At 38.9% G+C, this 16,025-nt stretch overlaps 1 protein-coding gene across 1 annotated transcript in view; it reads left to right on the top strand.

The window, feature by feature from the left end:
- Elavl4 (ELAV like RNA binding protein 4) overlaps positions 1-16,025 on the top strand; it is an 83,555-nt gene that overhangs the window by 167 nt on the left and 67,363 nt on the right. The window lies entirely within an intron of this gene.

Below are 16,025 nucleotides of genomic sequence, written 5' to 3'. Positions count from 1 at the left end.
TTAGGTTGCCTTAGCTGCTTGAGTGAGACAAGTTTCTTTCTGTGGTGGTGGATTGTAACAGAAAAAGAAAAAAAATCATGCATGACTGGGAGACTCGCCTGCCTGATTCTTAAGATAATATATTGAAAATCTGTTGCTTTACAAATGCCACACCACTGATGTAGCGGTCAGCCCCTCACGCTGAAAGATGAATGGTACTATTGGAAATGCGATAATAAGGTTGACTTTTCCCAACAATAGGATTCTGCCTTTGTCTTTAGAGAAAAGGCCTCTGAGGACATTTGTGCATTTGTTTGAGGATTCCTTTGAAAGACTTTAGAGTGGAGATTTTTGCAGAAGTGATCAATATACAAAACGCATGGATTTTATTATTATTATTATTTTTAGCCTAGCAAGACCAGGTAATTGTTTATGGTATAATGTACAGTTACTATTTTGGAAAGATAGCTGGAATGTTTTCAGAGATACCTAATGTTAATTTATGCCTCAGTGAGTGTACTGAAGTTAGTATGGATAAGAAAAAAGAGGTGCTAAAAATTTCACCTTTTATAAGCTGCGTAGAAATATCAAGTAAATGTTTTGTTCCAAGAGATCTGTTTTTGATTTGCGTGATTGTAGCATTGTGTCAATATACTCTTCCCAATATTTTGATATTGGTGAGATCACACTCAAGAGTTTTTTGGCTGCCGATTTAGGACACGTAGACCTATCCTATATATGTACGTCAAGCTGTTTGGAACATTGAACCTGGGAATTCATCCTTAGAGCACAGTGCAGCAAGTACTCCGGCTCCAGTGTGACTCATAGGACTCGTCATGCAAGTGCTAAGGAAAGCATTTTAAAGTTTGCTTCATTTACTATTGTTCTACCTGAAGGGTCCAGCAGAGCTTCACATTTCTACTTCTCTTCATCATGTACCTTCATTTCTAATAGCTGGATTTATTTATATTTAAGCGAAAGGATTTATATAATGTATCCAACACTTTGTTTAGTGATGTATCTGTATTTTCATAGAGTGTCTATATGTATGTTTGTTGCATGTGTTCATGAAGCAATGTTTTGAAGAGAGTTGTTTTGACCTTTAAAAATGTTGGGTTTTTTTTTTTCTTTTCTATTAGTTTTTCACAAACTCATTTACTCTTGGACTCCGAAGCCCAGAAATATACCATATTTTGACCCGTAGTTCCACTATCCCTAGTCGAGCTCACTGTCAACTTCAGACAAAGATTAAAACCTGTGTTGAATATTTGTTCCCTCTGTACATTTATTGATAAACAAGTTGATTAAACTGTGATTTAAATATATAGGGGTGTTATCCTTCTTCATAGATCTGAGGCATAGAGGTCTCAGGTAAGCCACTTAAAAACCCAGGCCCCAAACAAAACCTTCATGTACTCCTGCAAGCGTGGTGATACAGAGTCTATGAAACGTGTCGCATAAGCAGGCAGACTATATACATCACCACACACTAGCTAAATGTCTCTTTGTACATCTTTTAAGAGGCCAGGGGGGTAGAGGAAGAAGCAAGGAGAGAGACAAAGTCTTATGTTTAGTTGAGCAAGATGAGTGGTCCACACAGGTAATAAAACGAAACCATTTATTTCAGAGCCATGTTTTGCCCTCATTGCAGTAGGGAAGGCAAAAGAGAGTATGTTTTAGTCGATTTTTAAAAATTCAGAGCATGCCTCTATCCAAGTTGAAAGATAAATTCATTTAAATAAATCATTCATCATTCTCTGTTTTGGAAAGCTCAGGACAGAAGGCAGAAAGGTAGAGCCTGGCAGCTGCCTCCTCCCTCCAGCTTATTATTATTATTATTATTATTATTATTATTATCATGAAATAGTTTTCTGAGGCTAACTTATGTGAACCTAATTCACTGAGCACAAGCTTAATCCTAAACTTGCATGCTTTTGAAATGTTGGTCATGTTAGCTGCAAAAAGAAGCACTACTTACAGAAAGCCAGCAATACTGGGAAATAATAAAGTTAAAATGTAGAAGTATTAGCACATTAAAGTGCTTTTGTTGTATCTTTAAGCCTAGAGGCAGATCATTAAATATGCATTTCGCTAGAAAGCAACTGTCAAGAAAGATAAGGTGGTTGAAAATATTCTCCACTGAAAAAGCCCTCTGTCAGAGGGATGGGCTCCTGTATTCCCCGCCAGGACCCAGAAAGGAAGGACACTCCCACTGTGAAGGTTTGCAGTCCTCCAATGACCTGCAGTTGTGACAGTACTTTTTGAGCTGGAAGGAGGTAAAAGGTACAAAATACAAGTATGGCTGTTGTTGCTTCAGCCGGGCTTTAATTACCAGACACAAGAAGCAGTTCAGAAATCCGGTCTCTGTTGTTGTAGAGGTCACCAAATCATTAACATCGTCAATCTGGCAGTAGCTAATTTAAATAGCACCTGATGTTGCAACGCCTCCCTTCGTTTCCCCAGCCAATCAGATTCTGGCTTCAGCTGACAGATGGTCCCATAAATGGATGTAAAAAGGGGAAGCTTCGAGCCAATTTCAGCAAGGCTCTGTTCAGTTGTTCTTATCTACATCCTAGAATCAGGGGTTTCGGCTCACTGCGCCTTTTCTTCTTCTTTTTTTTTTTTTTTCCTTTCTTTCCCACCCCACCCCCTCCCAATAATTGATTTACTTTACAATCATCCACACTGTGTTTTGTGGACCTTTAATATATATCTATATAAAACAACAGTAGTCATTTTTAAATATATTCTGAAACCTTTGCAAATTTTAAGAGAAGAGTCGAAGCTCTGCGAGACCCAATATTTGCCAATAAGAATGGTTATGGTAGGTATGACTAGATATATAATCTGTTGTTCGTGTTGCTGGAGGGAAGACAAGCGTCTACACCTTGGCCAGTCTTATGCTTGCACGAGAGTTTAGTTCTCTGCTGCTGTCTGGTTCCTACATTTACTATATCTTTTGTGTAGCGTGCGGGTAGGTCCTTTTATTGAAAAGCAGTGGGAGAGAGATTGTCATTTTTAACAGGTCGTTGTCAGTTTTCCCTTCCACATAAACGCAGAGGGTGGGGATGGGCTGAAATAATTGCTGGTTTGTTGAAAGAGATTCTATTACTTGAGACCATCATGAGGGGGTGGAAGGGGGTTTCTTTTTGTAAGAGAGAAGAGGTTTGTCTACATGCCTGGGTTTTGTGGGGCTTAGGGTGTATGCAGCAGGGTTAGGAATCTCTCCATTTCTGTGCTGGAAATGTAAACCTCGAGAGGCAGCTCCTGGATGCTGAACGTTGAGATGGGCAGTTGTGTTTCAGGGGACTGCGCAGTCAAAACGGCAAAGAGAGTGATTTATTTGGGCTTCAGTAAACGCTGCATCTTGTATTTCAAAGAGTTTCCTGTCATGACCTCATAAAAAGAGGAGGCGGCTTGTATGTGTAGCGGTGCCTGGCGTGTTGAGTTGTTGCTTCCTTCTCTGGGCAGCAGCTCTGTAAGAAGGGAATGTCAGCTTTTACATAACGCTCCTTTCCGCTTTTGACACACTGTGTGAGGGTCCATCTTCTTCTGATCACAGATGGAGTGGAATGGCTTGAAGATGGTAAGTGAAAAGAGGAAGGCAGCTTGGAGGTTCCAGCCGTGTGTGTGTGTGTGTGTGTGTGTGTGTGTGTGTGTGTGTGTGTGTGCGTGTGTGTGTGTGTGTGTGGTGTATAAGGATGGTGGACTGCATCGTAAATCACTGTTCTGATCCTCTGTGTGTGTGTGTGTGTGTGTGTGTGTATGTGTATTAGTATTTCTTTTTCTGAAATCCACAATCTGCCTCCAAGTATAATAGCATTGCATGCACACAAGGCACATACTGCCTCTTCCATCTAACACATTTTAGGCAAGCAAGGTTGGTGTCTTTTTTTGACAATCACAATGTCACCGTCACTGTTGGCTGGCGTGTCCACTGCCTCTATGAGCCTTCCGCCGAATTACACGACCGTTAAAGTTAAAGGCACATTTCTTTTTCAGTCTCGTGCTAGGAGTGATGGGGAAGACTGGGAGTGAGGGGTGGAGGAGGTGAGATTCAGCACCAGCAGATGCAATTGTGAAACAGGACTTTGAGATGTGGATGGGGAAGTGGAAAACCTTTCTGCCGAAGTAGTAAATCTATTTTTAGCATCATCTTTTTCTGGAAAAAGAAACAGGGAAACTCCTTGAGTGCTGCTCCTGTCTCCTGGTGTTGACCCTAAAGATACGGCACAAAATGGCACAAATAGATACCATGAGTGCCCACTTTGACTTGAATTTTCACCAGCAATAGCTTTCAGGGGATTTGGGTCTGGGTAGTGGGGAAAGCTATAAATTGATTTTTTTTTTAAACTAGAAAAGCCTGAGGAGGACTTTTTACTCCGTATAGATGTTATAACAAAGCTGTGGTCGTTTTCCCATTCTTAGAGGATTGCCTTTGTCTGGCTGCTTGTTTTGATGGGTGTAAAACAAATAAGATTAGACCGAGCAGCCCAACTGAAAGCGATAGCTGGGAGGAAAACCCAATGAAAGGTTGCCGGGGAAACGAACAGAGGAGAAGCCGAGCAGGGAGCAGGTGGCTATCACGAGAACACACTGCAAACAGTGTAAAAAGGGAGGAGGGGGACAGGACCTTGATTATCTTTGCTGTTCTTTGTGACCAGCCCAACTTTAATTATTCTTCATAAAGAGGTGTTAATTACATTTCTAACTCTGGTTTACAGTGATTTTTTGAAATCTATTTTTAAGCATCTGTTCCCTCTCTCCTTTTTCTTTTTGTTTATTTGTTTAAAAAAAAGAGAGGAGGGGGAAGGGAGAATAGGGTCTCTCTCTCTCTCTCTCTCTCTCTCTCTCTCTCTCTCTCTCTCTCTCTCTCTCTCTCTCTCTCTCTCTTCCTCCTTTCCCTGCTGTGAAATTGTACGTGCAAAAAATTGCAAGGAATCTTGTGAGACCATTTGAAAAAAAATGTAAATTATATTGAATGAAGTTGATGGAAGCATAATAGTGAATTCCCACAGCTGATAGGTTCTGCAAATGATTTCTCTGAAATTTCCAGTAAATATTCATAGAAAAAAATATAAGTAGATTAGATTTATGCTAAGCAATGACTTTTGTGTTAGATTATACTGGTATTTTTACTACATTAGATGCTGATACTGTAGTTTCAAGGAGTTCATTGTAGAAATGTCTTTAGAACACAGTCACTGAAGAGCCCTTTCCCTTCCTCAGCTGCCCAGTCCTCTAGCTACAGAATCTACCCATGCTTTTCACTCGCAAATGCATTTGGTGTTAGGTCTGGTCTTGGCATAAACTGAGTGGAAAAAAAAAAAAAAAAAAAAAAAAAAGGTGATCTTTTTTAAGTGTCTCTGAATGTCTGGTGGGACCCATGCATGACAGGTATTTCTCACTTGTCTCTCTCTGAGTGCTTTTCTAAGTAGTGTCTTTTTCCCAGTGTGGTGGGTACCAAAAAGGACTAACAGAGATAGTACTTGAGTGAATAGGAGTAGCATTCAAAAAAAAACTGAAACAGTCATCAGTTGTGGTTTCTTCCTTGTGACAATAGAGACACATAATCCAGTAGCTAATATGAAGCCCCAAAATGAAAGATTTAAAAACTGCAAGGTATTGCAAGGGTAGAAAGTGTAATTGCCTTTATTGAAAATCCTCTTAATTTATTTTCTCTCTGTTGCAAATCTCCATCACCAGCCCCCACCATTTTTTTTCTGTGAGAATGTTCCTTTTTGTTTTGTTTTCTGATTGAGGAAGGTATTATTTTGTTTTTACTCTTAAAGTAAAAAATAAACACATTTTTGTCCCACGCTAGGACCTTGCTTTCCTACCTTGAGTGCATAAACATATATCATCTATAAAAACAGAATAGTTTTTATTATCACTAATAAAGTTTTATTTTTGTTTTCTGAGAATTTTTTCTGGCAGGTGTTAGTTAGGAGAAATTATTTCTATAAAAACTGTCACCTTGGCTTGGGTTATGAAAAAAAAAAGACACATAGCTCTAGCTCTGCTGCTGACCTTCCTTGCTTCTTTGTCTTAAAAATATTAATACCTACTACCTGCATGTGGATGTGTGCCTTGACAGAAGCACAAAACTGGATGTGCATTTATTAAGAAGTGAAAATATGGATAGAAATATTGCTGCAAAAAAAACCACCATTGACTACATCACAGTTTTCCTGATCAGATTGTCTCTGCGTGTCGTAGGAATGTACTTATTAAATCAGTTGATATTTAATGTTTTTGGAGGAGTCAAATGAGCAGAGGAAGTTAGGAAAAATTTACTTGGAGAATCATTGATACTCTGATTTTTTTATGTCTCATTTAAAAAACGTAAGCATTTATTTGGGTCTTAGTCCCATTCATTCCTAACCATCATTTTTTTCAAGCCATCTTCTTGCAAAGATTAAGATGGGCTTGCTTATGTTTGATGATTTGCACAAAGCCTTAAAACTTTTTTTTATGCTCCTATAGACCTTCCTTTTAATATGAGAATTTTGTTATGAAAGCAAGACCAGGTTGTTTTGAGGTAGTACTAGCAGAGTTATTTTTAAAGAAAGAGAAATAAAATCATAGTGTGTATGTATTTTAGTTCCAAATTGTCTCACTAAGAGTTTTTGAGATGATAGACCAGATATTTTAAATTTGGAGTGTCTATTAGGAATAATGGGCTTGAAATTTCAAATCTAAAAGTTATTGCATGAATGGTACTCTCTCTCTCTCTCTCTCTCTCTCTCTCTCTCTCTCTCTCTCTGTGTGTGTGTGTGTGTGTGTGTGTGTGTGTGTGTGTGTATGTGTGTGTGTGTATTCATTGTCTCTGAAAGGATTTGTGGATGAACTGAGGTCTTTTTCTCAAGTTAGAGTTACTATGAACAATGAAAGGGTTTCCTCAGGGCAAATCCTTTGGTCTCTTCTCTCTGCACTTATCTCCTTTTTGTGGTTGAATTCTCTTCCTGGGCGAAACACTATCCCACCCATAAAGAAGCATTCTGCTTCATTTAGCCCTTAGTACTTTAATACCTTATTTTAATTAAAAACAAAAACAGAAGAAGAAGAAACAAATTATCTGTATGTACCACAAGTAAGGAATGGCGGGCTGTCTTGATAAAGGTCATTATATATATGGACAGAAATATTTTAGCTTAGACAAATTTCTTCCTCAGTTCCAGTGACCTGTGGCTACCAAACACTTAGTTTACATACCCGGACATTTATATGCACTTTTTTTTTTCGGTGAGATAGCCAGCAAATGCTAGTCATACAAGTATGTGCTGGCAAATGCTGCAATGCAGTATTTTTCCCAATGTCATTACGAGTTTAGGGGGTATGAAGGGACATGAACAGTCTCAAGCGGCTATCTTACTGTCTTTCTGTTGATGGGCCGTATGCAGAATTGGTCAATTCTTTTTTGGAAGGAAGAGAAGTCAGTGTTTCATTACTGACTACCAATTCCTTCGTGCATTCGATGGATATGAGGAGGGTGGTATCTGTGTTTTTGTGAATTCTTGCATCTGTCTTGGCTTTTCCTTATTTGGTGTTAACCAAATGTATGTAAACATATACCTCTAAGTTTATGTGCATCTCTAAATGGAAAGGAAACCGAAGTAGGCTACATGTCTTAAGTATTTCATTTTCCTTATTAATTCCAAGAGTTCTCTTAATAGAAAAAAATACGAATTTACAAATATTTATCAAAAAAGATGTTGAGGTTCTGCAGACTTCCACTAGAAGCCAGACACTTTCTTTATCAACCACTTGAGGAGCTGTAAATGTGCAAATCCTGAACTATGTTTGCAAGCCAAAAAGTTCCCTCTCAATCAAGGTAGAAAGAGATAGAATTTGAATTTAAACGGGGCCCTTTGTTCTTTGGGGACAATGTAATGTTACCACTGGAAATATTAATAATAATAATGAGGAGGAGGTAAATGGTTGGCATGTTGGCATCCTATGCTTTGTTTTTTCAAGTTCTGAGTGTAGAGTGTTGTAGGGTCGTCCTTGGGTTTTAAAGCCTCAGTATATTTTAAGGCTGGAGGACTTTTGTAGATCAATGGCTTTCAAGGGTTAAAATGAGGGAATGGCCTGAGGACAAGTGGGTACCTGGAGGTTTCATATACAGTGATTGTCTTAAATTAGCTCTCTAGCAATAAAAAGGAAAAAGACTAAAGGACAAGAATGAGGCAGGGCATGGAGGTGGGGGTGGGGTGGGGGACGACATGGAACCACAACACATAGGACATCAACATGTAGATCTACACGTTTCTGATATAGAAGATAATGAGTGCTAAATCTGAACTGTTACAGTGCAGGATGCCCCATGATTTCTCAGAACCTTGACTTTGCAGGTTTATTACTTGTTTGCTTGTTCACACCTTTAATTACATCCAGTTTTGGGTGCTAGCTGGGGGTACAGAGATGAGCCATTTTGTCTATTGTTTACTTCATTAAGAATTCAGGCAGCATGTCCACATAGCTTTGGAGCACCAGTGTTGGTAACCAATCGCTTTGAGAAGGAAATTGTTAGAAAACGAGGAAAATAAGAGTGTGATCAGCCAGCCAGCTAGATTTGGATGTCCACTGTGCTTGACGGTAATATTTATCTTGGTTATGCATTCATTAAGAAATCAAGTATACTTTTGGTGCTCTTATCAGGCTGGAGGCTCGCTCTACCACCCTTCCCAGTTCTCTCCTTCTCCACCCCAACCCTGAGAGTCTGACTCTACCATTTTTGCTTCCGACTAGTCTTACCCAGATCCTTGTAGCTAACACCAGAAATTATCCAACCAGTAAAGATCGTCTCTTCAAGACTCAAGAAATACTGAGAGCATCAAAGAATCCTTAAATAAATTTCAGTTAAGAAACTGGTAAAAATATTGAAGAAATACTGTTCAATGCAATTGTGCTTATATCTTTATTGTTGATGCTGTTGTTGAAAAATCCTTGTTTTTAACCTCAGAAGTTAAATACAAAACTAGGGGTTTTGTTAATGAAAAAAAAAAAAAAAAATCACACAGCTTAGGCATGCCCTGAAAATGACTTCTCATGGACCCTTGGCTTGAAAAATAACATTCAATTGAGTTTAAATTTTCAAGTATTCATCTTAAACTACAAAAACATAGACTTTTTTCTATAAGAAATGTAATTTCTCTTCAGGATAGAAGGAGGTAAAGAATGAATTTCAGCCAAGATGACAAATTCAGAAAGCGCCACATCTTTGAGGTCTCTGTACTGTGGGGCATGGGATCGTATCTTGCATCTGGGGTCTGTGAATCCTCTATTTTTGTTCACCCTCTTGTAAAAAGCAGCCTTTGGATTTGTTTTGCCATCAAGATTATAGCAGAGCTGATGGACATTCCTTGTTCCATGAAGATGTGTTTGTTGAGGACTTACTACATAAATTTCTTTGGAATTCAATGTTGCCACTTTTTCAAGATGGTCAGAAAGCATAATTAGAGGCTAAGTTTCTATGACTGGGGATAAGGTTAAGGTGAGAGGTCATAAGACTCCTGTTACCCAATGACGCTGGTGTCGAAGTGTGAGCAGTGTTCCATCAGAGCATTCAAGTTGAACGTCAGTGGTTTCCTTTGTACGAGTCTCTAAGTGATTCTAAAAGGCAGAAATTAAAGATCTTCGAGACTTTTTTGTCTGTAAGGTTCCATGTATCCAGATGTTCATGCTCAGGAAGAAGCAGTTTGGACAGTTGGAAGGAACTTGTCTTTCAGCCAGATGCCTGTGAAACTTGCCTGGAGCCTGTTAATTTTACAGAAATACGAATACCTTCCTTCTAACAGAAATTTCTTTTTTATTCTTTCTTGAGACAAGTCCTCCCTGTATGTTGTCCAGGCTGGTCTTAAAATACTGGATTCAAGTGATCCTCCCACCACTTCAGCCTTTAGAGTACCCAGGACTACAGTTGTGTCTTAGTATACCTGACACAAATGTCTCCTTTAATACCCTTTCCTGTATAACTGCATCTGGGCAGACTGTGACCCTCTTGGCATACCTTTGCACAAACTAGAACTCTGCTAATGGAGTAGAAGGCGCGCCGTTATCTTTTAATACATATCTAGACAATGTGGACTCTCTGTCTCTCTCTGTCTCTCTGCCTCTCTATCTCTCTGTCTCTGTGTGTGTGTGTGTGTGTGTGTGTGTGTGTGTGTGTGTGTGTGTGTGTGTTTTACAAACAGCTATGACCCCTAGTATGCCATGGCTCGTGCCGATAATGACTTCTCAAGCAGTTTGTGTTTTCCTAAGTTATGAATTGCCATGGCTCGTGCCGATAATGACTTCTCAAGCAGTTTGTGTTTTCCTAAGTTATGAATTTAAACCCTTTAAAAGTTTTTCTTTCTAATTTGTATGTAAAAAATAAGAGACAAGTTGAGCTGCTTATTTGGTTGTTTGTTTGTTTGTTTAGAGTGCCCCTTTTGAAGATGACACAGTAGTAAATGCAGCTCTAACAATAAACTTAGGCTCTGGGGGCTGTTAAAAAGTGGAAAGGCTGAGAGCCTGTAATCTTTGCTAATGAAACTTTCAATAGGAAACTGCTCACTTAAAATGGAGTAAACTGACTATATCCCTGCAAATTTGTGATTTGGATGAGGTTTGACTCATCCTTTCTTATGTTCCTTTTTGTAATGTAGCCAACCACACATCTAAAATTTGGATATGATACATGTCTTCAACATTAATTATCTCTGTTGATGCACTGAGTACAGACAGTCCAATTCCCCCAAGTCCAGATTCTTACTGTAACACCAAAACAAAAGTGATACTTATGAATAATATTGGGAGAGTTGTCCTCATAGTAACTGTTCCCCAAAGGAAACTTTACATAAATGTACATTTATTATTCAGGATATTAAAAGGCAATCCTTAGCTTTTACTTTTTAATTTGGACTAAAATATGTAAATTGCTTTTATTTTGGAGTTGCTCTGTTTTAGGTGGCTTTGGGGGAGGATAACTTTCTAGTTTGATTATATTTTAATTGCCTCTATAATGGAAGAGGTTCCACTCTTGAAATCAACCTGGTTATTGTGATTAGGACCCTGAGGGCCAGTGTGCAGTTGAGGCTAGAAACATAAATATTGGCCTGTCCACACAGAGGAAAATTAGTTTCATTCCTACAGATACCACAGTAAGCATGCTTTTGTTGATAAAGTCAGCTCAGAGGTTATAGAGCCCTAAGTGCCTCTGAATGAGGGGGTCCTTCACATGTACTGGAAAATCTCTGAAATATTCTTCCTTCTTTCCTTTCTTTCCTTAATTTCCTCCTGTCCTCCTTCATTTGTGTGTGTGTGTGTGTGTGTGTGTGTGTGTGTGTGTGTGTGAGAGAGAGTGTGTGGTGTATGCATGCGTGATAGAGAAAGAATGAGTGTGTGTTTGCTTGTGTGTTGGGTACATGTATGTATGTCCATATTTGTGTGGAGACTGGAAATTGATATCAATTGTTATCAGGTATCTTCCATGATCAATTTCCACTATATTTATTAAGGCAGTATCTCTTACTGAACTTGGAGCTTGCCAGTTTTGGCAATTTTAATCTAACTACCTGGCTTGACCTAGGAAACCCGTGGGTCTACCTCCTGAACACTGGGATTACAGATGGCTGCTGTGCCTGCATGGTTTTTTATAAGGGTTCTTGGGATCCTTCTTTGGTCCTGATGCTTTCTTCCCAAGTGCTTTATCCATGACCCCATCACTCCAGCCACTGTTTTATTTTTGAAAGAAATACAGAAGTTTTCAGGGAGCTAGAAAGATGGCTCAGTGGTTTAGAGCACCTGCTGCTCTTGTAGAGGACCTGGGTTCGGTTCCTAGCACCCATATGGCAACTCACAACCATCCTAACTCCAGTTCCAGAGGTCCCATCTCTCCTGGCCTCTGAGGGCACTGTGCATGCATGGTGAATACATGCAGGCGAAGCACACCACACACATAAAATTAAAGTTCTTTTTTAAGTTTTCAGAGAGGGGTGTATGTGAATTAGAGTCCTGACTTTTCCAACTGAGTGATTTTGGAGAAGATACTTCAACTTTTTTAGTTTAACTTTCTCATTTTTTTAAATGGGGAAGTGGTGTCTGATTCACAGAGATTTTAAGGATCAAATGAGTAACAACATTAGACAGAACTTGCCATATATAGGGCCTGAACAGTGAAGGGCTTAAAGGATGAGTTTCCATTAATCTGTCCGTCCTCGGCAAAAGCTCTCCTCCAGGGAAAAGATGATGTCCATCAGCCCATGCACAGTGTCCTGGGAAACCACATTGCATGACACCCTCGTAGCCGTCCTCTTCTCACAGCACTCAAGGGAGTTAACATGTCATGGGTTTCTCACACAGACAGACCCTCGGTCCTTCCTTTGGCTTTCCTACATTTTCTATGTCCTCCAGATTGTGAAGGACATATACTTCGGAATTAGAATTAACTTGGGATTTAGGCATCAAAAGAGAATAAAATCTGATTATGTAATTAATTTTAGCCAGTGCTGTACTGTTTTTAATTTCATGAAAGAGCCTGTTAGAATCTTTAGGAGACCACTAGAAAGAAAATAAAAATGGGTTGAGCTTAATTAATGTTTCCTTTCACTTTTGCCCAGAAACAAAACTTACTTTGGAGCTATTTTTCACCATCTCCACATCTGCCTTTTTTCTCCATCCACCTTGTGTTCCCAAAAGGCTGGATTTCCCAGTTCTGTTTCTCAAAGGAGAAGCTGAAGCGAAATGCGTTACCGTGATTTTTCTAACTTGCCCTTCAGTTTTCCTCCTTCTATTTAGTGAGGCAGGATGATGGATGGCTTTGGCAGTACAAACAGCTCTAGAAGAGATCTGATTGACTGAAGAGGTGTGTGAGATGTGAAAAGAATGCTGGCCCTCTATTTATTACCCTCCTATTTGAAGAGACAAAAAGGGAAAGCGAGAGAAGCATTGATGAGGGGAACCATCACAAACCTTGACATGGTGGTCATTGATTGCACATCCTAAGAGTAGCAAAGAATGTCAGGACAGGTAGATGTTGGGCCAAATCTCATATTTGTACCTTTATCCCATGGCTCTGAAGGGATAACTAAATAGGAACAATAAATAAATCCACACATTGTCCTAAGTTGGTGTGTGTTGCTTTTGCTAGTGAGGATGGAAGAAAAAATACAAGTAGTTACTGAAGTAGTTCAAGACTTAAACTAAAAACACAATCCTCCAAACATTGCTTTAATGTCACAGATTTTTAATTCCACGTCAGGATGGACAGGAAGTAGTGTTTTTCAATTTGGTCTTTAAAACGAGACAAGGGTCTATAACTCAGTCTGACCCCTCCCCAGTCTTATAAGCCCTGTGCTTTTCTTTTTAAACAGGTATGACTCTGTCAAAGACAGTAAAACTTTTCTCTTTCCATATGAGTTCATTTCAAGTCCTTGTCAAGAATTTCTTATGAGTTTAGCAGGTGTGTGTCTATATGCCTTGTGTGTGGTATGCAGGCACTCTGGACAAATTTGGTAATTTTTATGGTGTGGTTGTATGGTCATAAATACAGCTATAAAAAGTGGAGGCTGGGATTATAATTCAGTGATAGAGTCCTTGACTTGCTTGTGTGAAGCCATGGATTCAAACTCCAGCACTTAAGAGTGTGGAGAGCTTGATTTTAGAAAAGGGTGACAAAGAGGACATTTTTCTATATTTTAGCCCAGAAAAAATGTCACCTGTTAATGAAGGACCAGAAAGAGAAGGTTGATGACTTGGGTAGGCAAATGGGTAGGTAGGGAGTAGGAAGATAGTTGTAGGTCCATGCTAGATAGATATTTGTAATGTTTAAAAATTGAAAATTCATCAGTGTATATAATGAATTAATTTTTGTATTTTATTTTATTTCTGGCTTAAGACTTCCTATAAGAAGGAAAAAGTTTGAACTCAGAAGTGCACTAGTGAAGATTTTTGTCTGTTTTTTGTTGTTGTTGTTGTTTTGCTTTGAGACAGGGCAAGGTCTCTCTATGTAACTAACCCAGGCTGACCCCAAGCCCACAATCCTCCTGCCTCAGGCTCCCCCAAGGCTGGAATCACAGGAGTATACAACCAGACTCTTCGGAAGGAACTTTTAAATAGGTCTCCTCTTAATGAATTTTGGAGACACAGGCTTGCAGTTGGGATAATCTTAGCGGTTTTTCAGCTACCAAGTTACGTCTACATTCCAAGGACAGAGAAGGAAGCTTGCGTTCTAGAATTCCAGCTGTTTTTTATGCAGTTCTGCTTAGAACATGCTTGTGCCCGTTGGAGATCATCACTCATGGTCGCTTGGCGTTGTTTAATTTTTGTCCTATGCTGTCAGTTTTGTCTCTTTAAATGTAGTACAGGCAGATACTGTCAGCCCCTTTTTATAGAAAATAAAGCTTACATACTACCTCAGTTTATAAATTAAACAATATCAAAAGTCATCACTCCTAAGTGTCTGGGAACATGTCTGCTTCCCAAAAAAATTACATTTCTTGGGGAAAACAAAGAAAGGTAATTCCTTTTCTAGACTGAAATTTTAATTGTAGAATCAGCAAACATATATTGCATATCTACTGTATGTAAAACCATGTTGTAGATCCTCTTAGAATGTTTCGTCACCTAATATACACACCAGTATGGTGGGTAAAATGGTGAAAGGCTGAATGTAGACCATGTCTGGACAGAGGAGTTCCACTGCACACAAGAAGGAAACATCAGTTCATTGCAGGGAAAGGAGATGAGGCTTCTTGAACTGAATTCCAGAAAACCCAGATAGACAGACAAATTGGAGGAGATTCCACATGAACAGAATAGTATGTGTAAAAGCATGGAGGTAGGAACTTACGGACTTGCTTGAGTAAGAGATACTTGAGTGAATGCAACAAAAGATACTGAGAGGTAAAAGCTACCGGTTAGGAAGATTTGAGCATTGTGATGTGATTTTAACTTTGTATTGGTGACTTAGGTTAGAATCTGCTATTTCCTGGTCATTTTTGCGGGGCCAAGATGTCTTTACTTAGCTACCATAATTCAGAAGTCAAGACTCCCTAAATATGCTTTCAGGAAGCAACAGGAGTAAGAATATTGAATCTATTTTATGTTGTAAAGAAATGAGCCATTTAAAGGCATGTATGCTGCTATTTGCACCAAGAGGTAACGGTGATTTTGTGGCAGAAATGGCCAGAGAGAGGATGGCAGTGGGTGGGAAGCAAATTTATTCTTTGCTACATAAAAAAGTAGCCACTTAAAACTCTTTCTAGTTGTGCACCAAGTTAATTCACTTCTCTGAGTTAGGTCTCTGTTGGTTATCTTTTCAGCTTAGAGACCAAAGATCATGCTAAATATTCTCTTATTTCAATATCTGGTGTGTAGTAGGCACTCGATAAGTGTTCATAAAGTTTATTCAAGTTGTCATAATCTAATTTTGATGTGTGTTTTTTTCTTAAAGAACTTAACTATAGTTAGAAGACTAGTGAGTCTTAGATCTGTTGTTAGCTTACAGGATTCTGTTTAGCCCAAATCACCTAACTTTTCTGAGTTTAAATTTCTCGGTATACAAAGTAGAATTAATACAACTTTATGTCTTAATAAGATCCACTGAGCTACAGACAGGAAACCAGTATTGGTAAACCAGTAAACTGTTGTTCAGTTCCATAAAATTGTATTTAAATGCCTACTGTATGTGAATTCTATAAAGACAGCTGGCACAGTGTGTCTCTGCTGTTGAGGATTTATTAGCTGCCATTTGGGCTTCTGATTTAATTGTAACAGGAGATAGTATAGGTAGAGAAAGTTTCGTACCGTGTGTTCTATTTTGGAAGTGCTGAGAACAAAGTACCTGAAACACAATAGACATCCAATAAAAATTGATTGGATTGAATTGTAGTTGGGTTAATTCTGGCCTAGAAATTGGGAAGAGAATATTAGAGAACCTTTAAGCCAAAGAATCACTACAAATTTTATGACTGTGCCTCACTGCATAGACGCCCTTATCTGCAATGTGGGCATATTCATCTGCCCTAAGGCCAGAATTTTTGAGTTCCTAAAACTGACAGTAG

The sequence above is a fragment of the Peromyscus eremicus genome, chromosome 2, assembly GCF_949786415.1.
Source record: "Peromyscus eremicus chromosome 2, PerEre_H2_v1, whole genome shotgun sequence".
Classification (NCBI taxonomy): domain Eukaryota; kingdom Metazoa; phylum Chordata; class Mammalia; order Rodentia; family Cricetidae; genus Peromyscus; species Peromyscus eremicus.
The sequence above is the reverse complement of the archived record's forward strand: the minus strand, read 5'-3'. Positions and strand labels throughout refer to the sequence as shown.